The sequence below is a fragment of the Lissotriton helveticus genome, chromosome 3_1, assembly GCF_964261635.1.
Source record: "Lissotriton helveticus chromosome 3_1, aLisHel1.1, whole genome shotgun sequence".
NCBI lineage: Eukaryota > Metazoa > Chordata > Amphibia > Caudata > Salamandridae > Lissotriton > Lissotriton helveticus.
This window is the reverse complement of record NC_136061.1, coordinates 817,068,436-817,085,600: the sequence shown is the minus strand read 5'-3', so window position 1 is coordinate 817,085,600 and position 17,165 is coordinate 817,068,436. Positions and strand designations below refer to the sequence as shown.

General features: G+C 43.3%; 1 protein-coding gene across 4 annotated transcripts in view; it reads left to right on the top strand.

The window, feature by feature from the left end:
• NFYC (nuclear transcription factor Y subunit gamma) overlaps positions 1–17,165 on the top strand; it is a 246,035-nt gene that overhangs the window by 32,223 nt on the left and 196,647 nt on the right. Inside the window, exon 1 of one of the 4 annotated variants that reach the window (XM_078681099.1) lies at positions 6,560–6,871. The exons of the other annotated variants lie outside the window; for them this stretch is intronic. The gene's annotated coding sequence lies outside the window, so the exon portion shown is untranslated. Of the gene's footprint in view, positions 1–6,559; positions 6,872–17,165 lie in introns of those variants that run through there. 4 annotated transcript variants of the gene reach the window in all.

Here is a 17,165-nt window from a genome sequence, read left to right as displayed (position 1 = left end):
AGTCAAGAGATCTGGGTTAAACCCATCAATTTTGCTCACCATGCCACTCCTGTTTAGACCTGGCAATATGCAAATCAGCCTTGACCCTGTGCCTCATGGGAACAGTCCAGCCCGAACTGCCAAGCCAGGTCCTCCCTGGACCGTAAACAAGCATCCTAGGACCGGTTTCGGGGTTTCACCCCTCTTCAGCCAGGATGGCTTGGTTCCAGTTGCACATTGAGCCCAGGGCCCACGTCTGGGCATACCTGGTGCACTTGGGGCAAGAAAGCAAAAGAGACACAATTGATGGACGCAATGCAGAACAAATCAAAACATTCACCCCCGGTCAAGAGATCTGGCTTAAATCCATCATTCTTTTGCTGACACCTGAGGATAAATGTAGGTTGTGTTGTATGCTTCATTCTCTAAGCTGTTTTAGCCTACAGAAACTTGCCTGTAGTTCGATGCACAGATGAAACCCTACAAAAGCTGAGCAGTTAGCATTCTGCACACAGACACCGTTTCTGAGTCCCTTTAACTTAATTACTATAATACCAAGTAAAAGTCCAGAAGTACATCTTTGTCAATGGAAGGTTTCTTTCATTTGCCGTGTGATCATGAGCTCCAAAACTCCACCCCATTCTTGTTGCACAACCTCGTGGAAGAGATACTATAGAGGCGATTTGCGTAAAGACAACAAAGTGCAGTGCACGCCTCGTTTTGGAAAATATTAGGGAGTCGTTCCACGTTTACCTTTTCAAATGGATTATTCGCTTAATAACTGGCAGCTGTTTTGTATGTGTGGGATTTGCTTGATAGAAAAAAAGAATACAGAAAGGAAAAAACTAGCTCTACTTTTTAATGTAATTTTTTTTCATTTTGCACAGAAATGTTTGCTGTTGCAAAACTATAGATGTATAGTGCGAAAACATCCCTGCATTTTGAAACAATTGGCTAGAGAATAACATTTGAAGCTACTCTTTATTAAAATATTTTTTAGGTCGAGCCTACAGCATTGCTTTAGCAATGCTTGTTTGGCGAGATTATAGTAAGGCTTTCAAAAGTCTACCAAAACTGCAGATTAGGTACAGTTCATGTGAGCTAGGCGCGAGCACATCGCCAGCCACATCCATCACACACCATTTTTCTGAGCCTCTGCATCAGACTTCAAAGGGATCTGCTCCCCCCCCCCCATCAGACTTCAAAGGAAGCCGCTCCCCCCCCCCCCCCCCCCCCCCCCCCCCCCGGCCACGTAATGGCGAGAGCTTTTTCCATTTGTGTTCATGCCGTCCACAACAGCTCCTACCACGGCACACTGTTTCATGTTTATGGGCTCCATTGTCTTTCCTTTGCTGCAGCCTCCAGTCCTTGAATTCTTACTACACCCGTTGCTGCAGGTTATGCCCGGGTGCCGCACCACAAGATTTAGCACAGCGCTCTCTTTTCTTCATATCCCCTTCTTCCCCCATGTCGATCTCTTCCTCTCCGTTATTCCCATGTTTTTAATCATTGATTGTCTTTGCCTGCGACTTATTTTTATTTTGTGCAGTTTTATATAGCACAAATTATAACGCTTTACATGAGCACCCGTTACGTTGCACAAGGACACATTCATTTTTGGTAGGCAGCACGGGGTTGATTAAGTGAATTACCCAGAATCACACCATGTTGATCCAACGCCGATGCTCGAGCCTGGTTTCCAAAAGTCGGCAGCTCTGGCTATTACGCCGTCATTAAAAATGGCCCTCCCCCAGCACAGAGCGCGCATCGCTTGTTTACCTTCTCCCAACCGCCCAATCTGTGTTGTGTAACTTTATACCCCCGCCACCTTTGTGTTGCTTGTTTATTTGTAAGTTTTGCAGTTTGATATAGCACAAAATATAGCTCTTTACATGAGCATCCTCATAGATTGTTCGCGGACACGGTGCTGAAACCTCCAAACAAAGCCGCGTCACCATAGTGCTGGCCATCTTACCGCACTGCTGCCCACTGTCTCGCATACCTTGCAATCCGAAGATGGCTCCAAGGCATACAGGATCAGAATGACCTAGCGCCGGAGCATCCATGCTGCCACCATTGCAAGGACACAGCTTCTGAAAACCTTATCAGGCCACGGGGAAGGAGAGAGCCGGCAGCGCTGACCTTCTGTCCCCGTGTCACACAAGCCGCTCTTTCTCTCTTCTCTAAATTCCTTTGGCTGGGGCTTTGAGGTACACGACTTGCGTGCTTTTTTATTTTTATTTTCTGCAGTTTTACATAGCACGAATTATAGCGCTTTACATGAGAACCCGTTACGTTGCACAAGGACACATTCATTTTTGGTAGGCAGCACAGGGAGATTAAGTGATTTGTCCAGAATCACACTATGTTGATCCAACGCTGATGCTCGAGCCTGGTTCCCCAAAGTCGGCAGCTCTGGCCATTACGCCGTCATTTTGATTCCCAGCCACTTTTAATCCTTTCACTCTCATTCCTATACCCCCTAATGTTATGTGTAAGAGGTGCCCATTAGGTAGGGAGGAGCTTCAGCACAAATGGGCCCTGCACATCCGCTGCAGTACCCCTATTCAGCTACAGAGACGCAAATACAGCCACTGCTCCAGATACATGAACGAAAACAATACTAGGGACCAATCCTGGGAGTTTCACCTTGGTGGTTCTTTGCTTTATTAAGCTGTTTCTAAGTGCTCAACCACGAGAGTCTGATGTGCCTAAGATCTAACTCCTACTTACTCCCAGGGCTTCATATTTACCGTTGTATTGCTTTTTGGTGACTTTATTAGACTGGGCACTCCCTCCCTCCCCAGGTACTATTCAGTCCATTTTTTATCTATGCTCTTGCTCGCACCTTTTACATTCATTGTAAATACTTGCAATCTTGCCGAAAAGGGAGCAAAGGAATAATTTCAAAAAGTGTTTTCCCAAGTTCACACAATTTGGCCAAATGCACGATATCTCCTCTCTCTTTATACCCCTCTCTCTACACCCCCGTCTCTCTACACCCCTCTCTCTGTCTATCGTCCTCACTCTGTCTTATCTATCTATTGCCCTCACTCTATCGCCCTTTATGCTTTTGCAGCTTTAAATCAACATATGGGACATCCATGAGGTAGATGCCTAAAACAAAGTTAGGAAGAGTCTGGACGCCCAAAAAATTAAGAAATTATGCGTCAAACAAGCATCAAACAAGCACAGTAAAAATTCCTGCTGAGAAGATAAGATTCGAGCGAATACAATGTTGGTCAAACGAAAGCAGGATTTCAATGCGTGCAGACAGGCGAACATGAGTTGAAAGGAGTCAGCTTTACGAGGGGGAAAAAAAACAGGCGACTGCGTCCATAGAGTGGGATTTAGAAAGAGGGCATAAATTAAAGACAAAAAGTCATGCAACAACCCCACTTCAAACAAGCCCGCGAATGGTGCGCGCAAGAGCGCGAACCAGGGCTGGATAATGTAAAACACATCTCACCCCTGAGATGTGGGAGCTGCTGGTCTGCACACGCTGTTGCGAGCAGCATCATATGTTTCCAATTATCTTGCCTGTGTTTGGGCACGATAATTTGAAATATCTGCTGCTGCGTGTAACCGACACCAATAGGCCATGGGCAGAGCAATGCGCCCGCCATTGGCCAATTGTGTGCTGTCTTTGATAAAAAGCCGCAGGCAAAGGCCAATAGCATGGCCCAAAAGGAAAAGCACACACACGAGCGTGTGCGATTCCTAGGTCAGTTTTCAAACCCCCTAGAAGAGGTCTCTCGCTGTGCGAGCAGTGCTGCACACTGCAATGCTAGGCTTGAGACCTAAAAAGGAGGGACCAGGAAGCCAAATTATCAAATAGCGGGTAATGATTTTACAAGACAGCTGAATAGACAAATCAAAAGCGATGGGATGCGTTAAAGCCCACCAAGTACACACAACAGATCATCATGACAGCGCTGTCTAGGCTCTACCTAAAGAGCACATGGATGGGAATAGGAACGGTCTGGTAGCAAATTGCAGCTGTTGGGTTGTCTGAAAAGGTTAAAACTAGGAATTTATAAAACTAGGAGTGATGGCCGAGTATAGGTGAACTGCTGACAGCAGAGCAGTAATGTGGCAAGCCTAGAGGGGCTGTGGAGCAACAAAGGTGGTGGGGAATTGGAGGGGGGGGACACAAAGCAGGCATGGTGGGGCGAGACAGCATAAAAAGTCTGTTATGTGATGGCTAAGGGGCACACTGCAGAGATATAGGATACACTAGCATTCCCATAGAGTACCGGGGGTGAATTAAAGAAAGTATTTTTCTTAATTTCAGTTGTGAAAGGGCAAACACAAAAAACAGGAAAGAAAGAAATTGAATAAGAACAGAAATGAGATTAACAAGAAATCCACCCAACGATATGCAATGGGCTGACCCAAAGCTCATTGTAACTATATTATAAGTCTTTTGACCGAGCTGAAACCTTTCTGTAGGCAAGACCTGAAAGGGCCATACATTTTGTCCTCTCGAGTTTACCTAGACCGATCATTTGGATGTGCTTTAGCTCACACAGATTAGTTCATTAGATAGTACTTGAAATGCAACCACAGGTGTGTGTGTGTGACATGCAAGTCCTGGATTTAATTATTGTGAACGCCATCTCATCCCTTAGCCACTTCAAGGTGAATAGGGTGTTGCGATTTGGGGGAAACACCTAAGATTTAAGCAGTGAGAATGGGTGTTGTGTATTTAGATGGTCATCATTATAATCCAGAGGTTAATCTTCATTCCGCTATCAAGTTATGGTTGCACAAATGTGCATCTTGCCCCAGCATGGTTTCTCCAGTACTTGCCCTTGTAAGAGCTTTGTGCATGTCCTCCTCCTTGAAATGTCTGTATGCATCGCTCTGTTAGTCTGGCTTCATTGAGCTTTTGGCTGACTAGTAGCAGTTCTAGCTGGTTCCAAGGGTTAATTGACTGTGTACCCTTGTCATTCCAAAATTGCTAAGGGCATTAGAGAACTTGAGTCGTCGATTTCCCATACTTTCAGAGTGCGGATGTTGGGCGTAGCTGTAGCCGAATGGCTGCTTCTGGGATATAAGGGCACTTTTTTAAAATGTATTCGTTGTTGCTGCAGTGGCTTCCTGACTTGAATATGCTAATGCCTAAGATGCAGGAATATCTAAGTATTTACTCTCTAAACTGTAAAAGACTAATAATGCTGTTTCTCTCTCCTCGTCGTAATCCCTCCGAAATTGCCTTAACTCCACTAAAGATTCCTGTTCAAATCCAAGATCTTCTGCATAGCATACAGCACCTGGTCGCGCAGTTTCCTTGTAACTCACAAGGATGACGCATGTTGAAGGTGACACGTGATCATTAAAGCCCCTTCCTGTCCCGAAATAAACACTCAAACCCCTCTAGGTCAGTTAAATCTCACATGATGGGTTTTAAGGTTATGGTGCCATTTGCTACAGTCCTCGTAAACGAAGTCACCTAACATAGGAACATACCCATTCACAGTACTGGTGGCGTCATGTGAACGTCACTCCCATGCTACCCGAAGAACTTGTGATGTCCTAACAATGGCAGTTACTCAGCAGAGGACTGTGAGCATACCACTATACAACTTGCAGTGTATTCTATACAAATTGAATGCATTTAATAAATGGTGTCTCTAGTACAAAGTATTTTGTTTACTATAACTCGTCTATCTGGGCATGAGGTGAAAAATACATTATGAGCTACAAACACATTTTGAGGGGCTGGCCTAACTCCGTGCCATCTCAGACTAAGGATTGCATTCTACAATCTGGTTAGTAATATACTTAAGTAGATTAAAGTACCTAATGGTGCTACGTTTGGGCGGACGAGCTTGGTGTCCAAAACGTCTAGAGTATTTGTGCCCCTATCCATTTAGCTGTTTTGTTGTGAGGTTGAAATTGTTAGTTAAGGTTCTTACCTAATTGTATTGGTCCTTGTGACATTAGGCAGTTTTCTGGGTTCTGTGTACATCACAAGGTCATTGATATTTATTATTATAGTTTATAATCGCTGTGTTGAACCTTAACCTAGACTATCTCTAGCTAAGGGTTGGGAGCTTCGCGCGGATTGTACATGGTGGTTCTTTTATTCCTCTTTATACGTCTATTTAGATTACATACTATTTTTTCTCCAGTTTGGATTTGGTCCAGTTTTTAGTAAAGAGTGTATTGAAGCAGGGATGGGGAAAGTGATCAAAGTTGTATACCCTCGATCACGCAGTGGGGAAGCTCGAGCGGAACCACGGTATGTTACATGGTTGACGGCCAGGACATATTTTTTATGAAGATGTCAGTGCATCATCCTGTTTAAGTGCTCCCGATTTAGGCAGGTCTGTAAGAGACCGCCTCCACTAACCCGTTGCTTTTGCAGTGGAAAAATCAGATTTCCCCTAGTGCATCGACCTCTTTCCAGCTCGAAGCCCTGACCCCTGCGCACGGCTCAAGGTAACTTCCAAACAGGAAGTGTTTGGAAGGGGAAGGGAAGGGCTGCAGTTGAAGGCGGCCAATGGCGCAAGGGGTCGGTTCGCGTGCACCAATGAGAGGGCCGCGGGGGCGGTGCCGGGCGGCAGGCTAGGTTGCTGGCCTTGGGCTGTTAAAGTGGAAGCAGGCTGAAGGGCTCCTCTCCTTGCACACACTGAGTCCTGCGTGCTTGGCTCCCTCCGCGGCACCGAACAGGGGTCAACTGAAAGACAAAGGAAGATGGCGAAGAGTTGGCGGAAAACCGTCTGCAGGGGACTCTTCCTGTCGCCGCCTTCGCCTCTTTTCTCAATTGCCTGTGACTCTTCGGGAGGCGGGCGAAGAGAATCAAATGAAGACAGGTTGGGGGCGTGCGCATGGACCCCTCGCCCCCAATAGCTCGAATGCCTGCGATCGATTCTAAGGAGAAATGGTAAGCTATTGAGGTCGTCCGGTTTCTTCGAAAATTCGATTTTCCCCGAGCGGCCTCTGCCTGAGATCCGCGAAGTTTAGACTCCCCCCTGGAAAGAAAATGGCCCCTGCATTCCGAGCATTCTTCGCAGTTTTACCTCCTGGGTTTAGGTGTTGTGTGCGCGTCCTTAAGTTACGGCCCGGGGTTATTTATCTTTAATCCCAGCGCAGTGATCAATCGGAAAGGTTGTTGCTAAGCGAGTAAAATGAAAGACGTCCTGCTTCCGACAGCCCTTGCACAGTGTAAGCTCAGTGTTTTTTTGGTGACTTAATAAAATACTGCCTCTCAATTAATAGCTAAATGGTGATTGTTTGCGATAACGCTGCTTTACTGTTTTGCGCATTGAAAAAAACATATTTACCGTACTTAATAGATTGGATGTTATTAGTTTGAAGAGTAAATGGCTAAGTTGGCCCCGACAGCGTTCGACTATAGAACCTGTTCGCCTGAAAACGTGCTGTTAGGCAGGTGTGGTACTCTTGGCTGTCTTGATGGCTAAAATCCCCGAACCCTTTTACAGCCGGAATATTTGTACATATTGTAGGAGGTTTAGGGGTTAACTAAAAGAGGAGAGCAATCCCCACTTGCCTGTTCTACTTCATGTACTACAGTGGTGTGACATGGCAGGGTCCTGATTCTTCTGCTGTACTGTTAATTCCCTAGAAAGGAATGCAGAACTGTCACGTCCTTCGGATTTGAACTCTGTTCCCTGTGTTTGCCCATTAATTCAGTGAGGTTGGAGGCCTATCAATAAGTAGTGTAAGTTCTAAGACACGGTACACGAAGTACCTGACAATGCTTTATTAAATACAGAAAGCCTGTGTCTGCAGCTTGACTCCGGTTTCTAACCCAGGAGGGGGGAAGCACAGCTTAACATGCTTGGGGATGCTGGGCTCTGAATGTTTTACGTCTTGACCCATTGTAGAACCAGAGTGCTGCATAGATCACCTGCAGCCGACAGCTGTCTGCTTGGCATCTGTTTATGATCTGTCTCCACAGACCAGGTGAGCTCCTGGATTATCGGAGCTGCGTGCTTCCATTGCAGGCTGCCTTGGCACGCATTTTTTCCCCCAGTGGTCGTCTGGATAGACTTGTGGTTGTGAAGTTTGTCAGTTTTCAACCAAGTATGTACATGCCCACAGGAGACTTGACCAGTATTAACAATGCTTGTTTTTCCAGTTTTGTTTCGCAAGCAAGGACTTTGAAGGTCATTTGGATGTGAATTCATGCAAACAACCTGTAGGGTACATCCTGGGCCTTGAAGAGCAGCACCTAATGTGGGGCTTCACCAAAGCTTTGAATACTTGTGCTCCACTTGAGTCGGTAGGAATACGGTGCTCCAGTTGAGCCAGTAGGAATACGGCGTTTTCAGTGAAGTGGATGACCTTCAAGCGCTCCTAGGAGTTCATGACGTTGGTTCTGTGGCGGAGAGCGAATGAGGACATTTTAGGGATTTACAACAAATATATTATAGGTAAACTCGTTTGTTTTTATGTACTGTCAAGAATCCAAACTAAAGCCATGTAACCACTGGGTCTTCAGTTCATCTACCTATTTTTTTTTTCTTGCATTAAAATGACTGACCACGTAGATCATTCATGGGATGGCAATTGTTATTGTCAGTTAACTAAATGGTTTCTGCGTGGGAGCATAATGCTGCTGGGCATATCAGTTTTTTAGAACGGTGCACAACATGAGCATATGCACATTTGTTAGTGCTGCGCGTTCTTCTGTGTTGTGCTTTTAGTATTGTTTAAAAAGTGCTCCACATTGTGGCAAAGCAAAGAAGACGAATGATGGATTTTTTTGTGAAAACTTCTATGCTGTAGTGGCCATGATGATTCTTTTTATTGATTTGTAACACACCCACTCATCAGCCGAATAATACGTAGGCTCAAGTTGACCACCCTTGCAATGTCACTAGACTGCAGATGTCCGTGTAGCACTAAGTGAGTTAGTCTATAAATCAGCGAGATAAAGAATCCGCACACTTCAACTGTGATCACCCTCTGTTCATAGGGAGCCCCTTTAATAGAGCTTTACTTGCTTAGCCAGTTCCTGTTCTCTATTGCTGGGCCTCCTTTGAAATGCATAAAAAGATGTTTGTGGTACGAAAGGGGGTGGTTATGGACGGAGCATCTGAACCAATCAAACACTCACACCCAGTCAAAAGATCTGGGTTTGATCCATCACCGTTCTTTAGCCCACTCTGCCACCCCAGTTCAGACATGGCTATATGCAAATCAGTCTGACCCTGTGCCTCATGGGAACAGTCCAGCCCGAACTGCCAAAGCCATGTCCTCCCTGGACCGGAAGCAAGCTTCCGAGGACCGGTTTCTGGCATTCCAGCCGTCTTCAGCCCGGCTTGCTTGAATCCAGTGGCAAAGTGAGCAAGGGACTCACGTCTGAGCATACCCTGCCACACTTATGGCGGCCAAAGCGGTACAAAAGGGGGTGGTGATGGGCGGAGCATCTGAACCAATCAAACACTCACACCCAGTCAAAAGATCTGGGTTTGATCCATCACCGTTCTTTAGCCCACTCTGCCACCCCAGTTCAGACATGGCTATATGCAAATCAGTCTGACCCTGTGCCTCATGGGAACAGTCCAGCCTGAACTGCCAAGCAAGTCCCTTGCTCACTTTGCCACTGGATTCAAGGAAGCCGGGCTGAAGACTGCTGGAATGCCAGAAACCGGTCCTCGGAAGCTTGTTTCCGGTCCAGGGAAGGCATGGCTTAGCACCGCTATAGTGATTACGTAAGCCTTTTGACTTAGCCAATGCTTGTTGATAATTTTAAATACTTCAGGAAAGAAGTGCTATTTAGGGTGCTCCATTGTGCTTGTGGTGCCATGGCAACCCAATTCTTTACCTTTTTCATCAAAATGTTTGGAATCTGATTGACATTCATGCTTATTTATGGTAAGCTTGTCCAAGCACACAGTGGAGATGAGTTGGGTATATGGGCAGTTTAGGATAACATTGAAATGGTGTAAACCAAAAGAAAGTGATTGAAAACTGTAAAGCAATGTAGATTCTCGGTCCCTTAAGCAGCTCTCAGTTGTCGAACCTCTGCATCCGGGTTTACCCATCCCGCATGATGCAGGGCCTCTTTGGACATTTGACTGCTGAGTGACTTAGCGTTGCGAAGGTCGTGGCTAATGGCCCATGAAGCTATGCCATCATCTTGATGGAGGAAGATTAAAGTACCATGTTGTCTTAATGCCCGCACCTCTACTGCACTGGTCGAGAAACTCACCAAAGTAATAAGAAGATGCAAACTTCTCATTGTTGGGTAGTACTGGTGCCCTTTTCCACATGAGTACAGTTGAACTATTCACATCATTTATCATTTTACCATATTTTGCACACAAGTTGAGGTATTCCATATTTTTTTCTTCCATGCTACATTGAATACATTAGTGTTTTTGGGTAGTTCATAACCACGAAAATACTCGTACAGATTTCACTCCCTTTTTTTTTTTTTAAAGTAAATATTGTTTCTTGTAAATATTTTTCACGAGAAAAGCATTCCCAAGTCTTGTCTATTTATTTTTGGTATGTTAACTGTTCTGTTTCTGGACATCATAATGTTTTGTTTATAAATGTTAGACCATTTTTTAAAAATCATGTTCTCCCCCAAACTATGCAATCGTGTGCATTCTTTATTCTCTCGAGGATCATCCCCAGCCACCCTAATCAAGATAGTACATTGACTTTTAATAGTGAATTTTCTTATGAGCCAACTCATTGTCTCAGTTCACAGTTGGAGACCTGCTGCCTGCATGCACACCTGTAAGGTAGGTGTTTAGAAGAGGGTTTTTTATAGATCTCGTTGCTATCCAAGACTGGATTCCCAGCGCTGACAGGTCATGCAGGATATCGAGCTATTTATGCAAATAAATTAGTTTTGAGTTGCTTTCTTCAACTTAAAAGGTTGGCGTTTGTCCTAAGTTTGATTGGAAGCGCGTTCCGGAGTTTTGGCACACAACAGCCTAGGACTCTTAATGTTTAAATGATGTGTACACAGAATCGCATGTTTAGCTGTCTGCCCAGGATATGGAGCACTATTTATAAATTTTCTTTCTACTGCTTACATTCTCTGATTGCTTGCTATCTCATTATGGCTTTTCCCGCTATATTCTCAAAGCCCTGTCTGAAAAGTATCCCTTTATTTACTTCTGATTGATTCCTCTCCTTTCTTTCTTCAGAATGACTCTCTCCTTACATTCCATCATCTGCATGCCTTCTATTTCTGAGTACAGGCTCCTTTCTGTCTCATGCATGTCTACCATAAAGCTTATTATTGTAATTCTGCAGTTGGCTAATACCTCACTTCATAGATCATAAACTCTTCTATAAAACCATATCCGTGTAATCTAACATTGCCTAATCTCAGCCAACCTATCTAGCTCACCAACCACTCACCTGAAAACATACTACTATATTAACCTCTAGCCTTGGATTCCAGAGTAACATGCTACTCACTGTAAAGTGCCTCAAATCCGAACAATGCAAACATTCACCCCCGTCACAAAGGTCTGGGTTTAATGCATCGTTCTTTTGCTCACCCCACTTTGGAACCAGCCAGATCCTTCTGATCCTTTGAGGAACAGAGTCAAGACTGATTAGCATATGACTGGATCCAAACTGGGGTGGCGTGGTGAGCAAAAGAACGATGAATTAAACCCAGATCCTTGTCTGAGAGCTAGGGGCCATCGTGATTTGGGAACCGCATTGCGGAGAATAGTGTAACTTATCAATCAAAAGAGCCATAGACAAGACACGGAGATGGAATCAGTAATAATGATGTGAAGAAATGCAGGAATATTGGCCACTGATCTGCTCTCTACATTTATTAACACAAGCATGGTTTTATTGCAAAGTGGATCACTGTATTAATTGAGAATAATATTGTATTCCGATTGAAAAGACTAACTTTGAGGCGGTTATCTTACTAAGCTAGAAAAAAACGTTTCCCCCCAAAACTTTTTTCCCATCCCCTGGGAGCTGTGAATTATATGTGGGTATCTGACAAGGTCTTGATGAAGGTGATCTAAGCCACCCTACACCCCCGAAACACGCGTCGACCCTGTGTTGAGCCTTGTGCTCTGAACTTCAATATCTGTTTTTTTTTTTGCAGAGGTTCACTTGTCATTTGTAACAACTACCGCGTACAGATGAAAGTTGTGTGAGGTTTTGTGAACGTTGGTATATGTATGAATGGGTATGATGTGTGTATATTTATTGTAGCTGATCCAGGGGTAGTTTGTTGTTCTACTCTATAGACTTATTTACAGAATATACATTTTAATGATTGTGTACATCTTTGTACTGGTTTTGATCTTTAAAAAATACGTTTTTCTACTTTGTATGAACTAAAGAAAAAATATATAAAATAAGAATAGAAAACATTGAAATGATATATAATATATGAAGCTGGGCAAAAAAATAAAGCTAATTAAAAATCTCTCGGTCCAATGTCATTGTTGTGAATAAATGTATAAGATTAATTAAGAAGAATCAAGTCTTGATGTAAAGTATTGATAGGCTATGAGGGAGGTTATTTAGCTATGTGACGTGTGTTGACCATGACATTGCTCCTTGTCTTCGAGTTACACTGTTCATGCTTGAATAATAATTTAATGCAAAAAGCAATTTGACACATTATATCTTTTAACTAAACTTGGCTTCTTCAAAACAATGTTTTCTCTTTTGGTGCACTTCATTTAGTTTGGTTATGGTAGCCATTTGCATCCTTTTATTCGTTTTCTACCAATCTTTGTGCCTGAAAAAGTAATTTGCAATTAGGCACACCATACTATTAAAGCGCCACATCCTTTAAGAACATTGGGCTAGATAGAAAACATAGAGGTATGATTTCCTTTGTAGAAGAGATACAGAATATGCAAGGTTGTGTGCATCTAGCAAATTGGTGTACAAACGCTAACTTGATTCACAACCTAAACAATAAATGACAATTTTGATACATACTAAACCTCAACCGCTGCTTTAGTGCCGAGGATAGTCCCTCTGGGCTAGAAGAGGCTGGCAGTGCTCTTAATCCAGCACAAGCAGTTCATGCTCTGAAAACAAGCTTGATGTTATCTGGCAAAGAGCTCTCTATTACAGGTTAGGTAAATATAGGGCTTCTCATACTGTATATGCAAAGAATAATGATCAACCGTAGCAAATAATATTTTTCTTATTTCTTGCAAAATATGAGCATCCTTCTTCTGTTGGCTCCTTTTCATGTATATGGAACCTTGCACGTGCAAAGTCCAGACTGTAGTTTGTACAAGATATATTTTCAGATATTGCTATTAGTGCAAATGAAGAGTGTTCTCTAACTCGCAAGTCAGTGACATCTGCTGGCAGAGATGAGCTACAAAATGCCTTGTGTTTTCTTTTGGTTTCATTTTGAAATTTGAGAATGTAGATTCTCCAAATTTTGAATTTGGAGAATCTGGATTTAATTAAAGACACCGAGGCTAGCATTATGCATAAGCCTTTCTTTGCACCTCCATTTAGCCTTTAAAAATAACCATGACTAAATTTCAAATTAGAATTTTATGAAATTTGAGAATCCATTGGACATGAGCATGTCTTGATTGTTATAGCATTTAAAGATGAAAAGATCACATGGGAAGCATTGGATTTTCTCCCATTTCAATGAATGTCACTTCAATCGGCCGTATTACATATCATCCACGTTTAAGTTAAATTTCAATTTGGTCGCCGTTTTTAGGTCGAGCATTCATGACCTCTTGTATATACTTTAGTGTATACTTACATGTGTATGTACTTTGTGGGCTCTGGAAATCAGCCCTAGGACTTGTCTGCTTCCGCTTAGGGACTTTTATTTCTGTTCAACTGCCTCTATTTAACATTCTTGATAGAAAACGACCAGCAGAGGTCAGTAAAATACCAGAACTGCTTCCAGCTAAAGGGACTCCGTTTTTTTTTTCTCTAGCTACTGCTTCTATTTAACTTTCTTCATAGAAAACGACCAGCAGAGGTCAGTAAGATACCAGAATCTCTTTAGCATTATGTAGATTCCTGTCCATAGAAAATGTCTCCCACGAGCACCCATAGACAATAATATTTTTTTCAAATCTTGTATTTTCAGTTATATGACCACTAAAGGCCCTGATTTTATATTAAAAACAGAGCTTTGAGCTATACCATTTCCAGCTGAAAGGCAATATTTCTCTCCATGTATTACCATACCTGGCGTGTCACGCAGTTTGGTGCTTGCTTTCCCTCCATGTTAAAGAACAGTACATGTTTCAGCACCCAGGCTAATATGCTGCATAGCTAAATACATATAAGGTCCCAAAGGCGAGACCGATTGTATTTCAAATGTTTGTTTTCCTTCTTTCTAACTCTGAAATCCTAAACCGTTAAGATTTCAGTAGATTCAACACTGCATGGACTTTAATTAATAAAACACTTGGAGAAGAAAGTGATAGAGTACCTTTCAAGGCAGCGCGAACCAGAGGTACATGATTTTCACCTTGACATAAGTTGCACAGGTAGTCATTTGCTGCTGCTTCAGGGTTGGGTATGAAAGCGACCCATATTTTCTGAAGGATTTATAAGAAACATACATACTATAACCATATAACGTGGACATCTAAATTTAGTGCTAGCTGATTCAAGTATGTAGATTTTCGATTCTCAAGCAGTGGAGTATTTCTATGTGAAACTGTAATTGAGTTGCCGGCTTCAAATGTTGATTTCAAGGGCATTTATTGTTTCAAGTTCAACTTTTGAAATGGAAAGTAAAGGGAAACACATAATCTTTAACTTAACCGCATGCGTGCGGGCGGAATTCCGCCCGTACGCTGGGTTTTTTCAAATCGCACTTTACGTGACGAGCTGGGCTCGTCATGAGCGTGCGAGGAGGCTACGCCATGACGAGCCCAGCTCGTCATGAGCGTCGAAGGGGTTAAACAGGAACTTTGTTTCCGCATTCCTTATTTTATGTGGGAAACTCACTAAAGCATCTGCACGAGCATCACTTCCGGCATACCATCTCTCTGCGTATAAAGCTTGTGAGTGCTTTTGATGTCAAACTCCCCAATCCCAAGTAGATTTGTGATTCAGTAGATGCCCAATGGAGAATGGAAAGAGGTTTTCCAAAGCAGCCCATCTGATGCAATATAATCACTAGTCCTTTCCAAGTAATCCAAAACCCTAGAGGAAAATTGACTGAGTGAAGGAGTGCTATGCCTAACGAATCGCTTTTCAGTAGCAGGTAGACATTTTTGTGGCTTTAGTTAAGATTGTGAAAGGGTCTCTTGGCTTGCTATTTTTTGGGTTCTGTCCTTCGACGTTAAAACAAAATTGGGCACATGATGCTGGTTCCTGATCTTTGCAAGCTAACTCTGTTAAGGAATGACCAAGTTGGATGGACAGACCTTGCCACTTCTGTAGTGCGCTGTATAATCCATTATGTGCATCTTGTGATCTTCGACCTATAAAAAGGATGCCCTCTCATGTATCCTGCAAGCCAATGTCTTCCGCTCCATGTTGGCAGAGCTCCAGACATTGATGCCATCACTTGACTATGAACAATGTCTCCCTTTTTGCACACAAACTTAACCACAGTGACAAAGTGTTCCACGGTCTGCCTCTTGATTGGCAGGTGTACAGCATCACTTTGATTTCTTCATCTCTTCAGCTCCGTTGCCATGGCTTTCTGGAGAAGAGTGAGATTTTCTGTAGCTTCCACGAGGCACTGAATCTCATGTCACAGGTTGCGTCGGGGGCAGGCGCAAACTACCAGGTTTGTGCAGTTTCTAGCTCAAAGAGCCTATTGTTCTCTTGTGGCGTGGGGTGCAATTCACTAGTCAGATCAGCCTTATCTCTATTTCGATGTTTGGCTAATCGTTTGTCTGGGCTAACTGCAGCATGAAGCAAATGCATGAAATCCTCCCTCCGGCGAAATAAGAGTGGCTCTTTGGTCAAATAACAAATCTATCTGTAGCAAAGCTTGGCCATGGCAACCTGCATCATCCCACAGTTGGACACTATTATGTATGAAAATATTAAAAAAAAATCAGAAAATCACTCAAGCGCACTTTGAGTGCCACTTTCCCGCATCAATCTTTGTTGTTTTTGCCCGATGATACTTACTTTCGATCAATATGCTGCACGTTTCGTTTTTATTTGTGTGCAGGAGGTACCAATGAAACACAAACTTGCTTTAATCCTGCAGGAAAGTTGAGCACAATTGTTTGGTGAATTGATTACTTAACAATGTGGTTTGTTGTCTCTTGTGATAGAGCTGTTAGGTGAAACCTTTCGGCTAGCATCTCTACAAAGGTTCTAGAGGTCTGTAGCCTTAATTTTGCAGTTTGCTATGTCAAAAGGCTTTTCTCAGTAGCAAGAGACCTACTATCCCACCAAATCTTTAAAATATCCGTTCATAAGGTGAACACGGTCTGTGACAGCCTGTTCGACAAACAATTGTTTGATCCCTAGTTGTTTAAGTTTCTATTGATTGGTAAAGGCCCTCCACATACCCCCAAATATATTTTTTAAAACTTTTTTGCATAGTAAGAAATAATATGTTAACATAACCAAATCTACTGTTGCTGAAGTGGTATAACAGTGGAGAACGGAATATGAAATACAAAAATGCAGTTATGGCAAACAGTTACAGGTATAGGGTAACAACAGTAGCTCGTGGTCGGGAGTAGTTATCTTGAGACATGTACAATAATAGAGGTACTTTAGGGGGTACACTGAAACGTTCCTTTGTCGGTCTGTGTACAATAAACAAGCAATTAACAAAACAATCTGTTGGGGAAGTCCAGCAAAAAACTTGGTCATGGTAGGAAATATGGGTTGGTGTTGTAGAGGGTTCTCGCCAATATTTGTCAGTCTCCATCTGAGGGGGGAACGAAGGGCCGGGTCAGCAGTTACCAGCAGCATCAGAAGTCTTGCAGGGTAGAGTGTAATCTCATTACTGGAGTGGGGGGTTGGTGGCAGAAGAGGAGAAGCACCCCATGAACTGTATTCTCTTGGAGTGGAGGAGTCTATGGCAACAGTGCAGTCTTAAGATCTAGGTCGCCACTTCGGGTAGCAATATGAAGTTAGAGTGACATGAGTAAATATCCCATCACATGGGCAGGGTGTCATCCCTGATGTCATCACCCATTATCGTCCGGTGTTCGTCCCAGTCCTCTGTGATTATGTATCTATGCAGATGGGCAGCGCCTCTCGCAGAGGTAAACCGGAATCCGGTG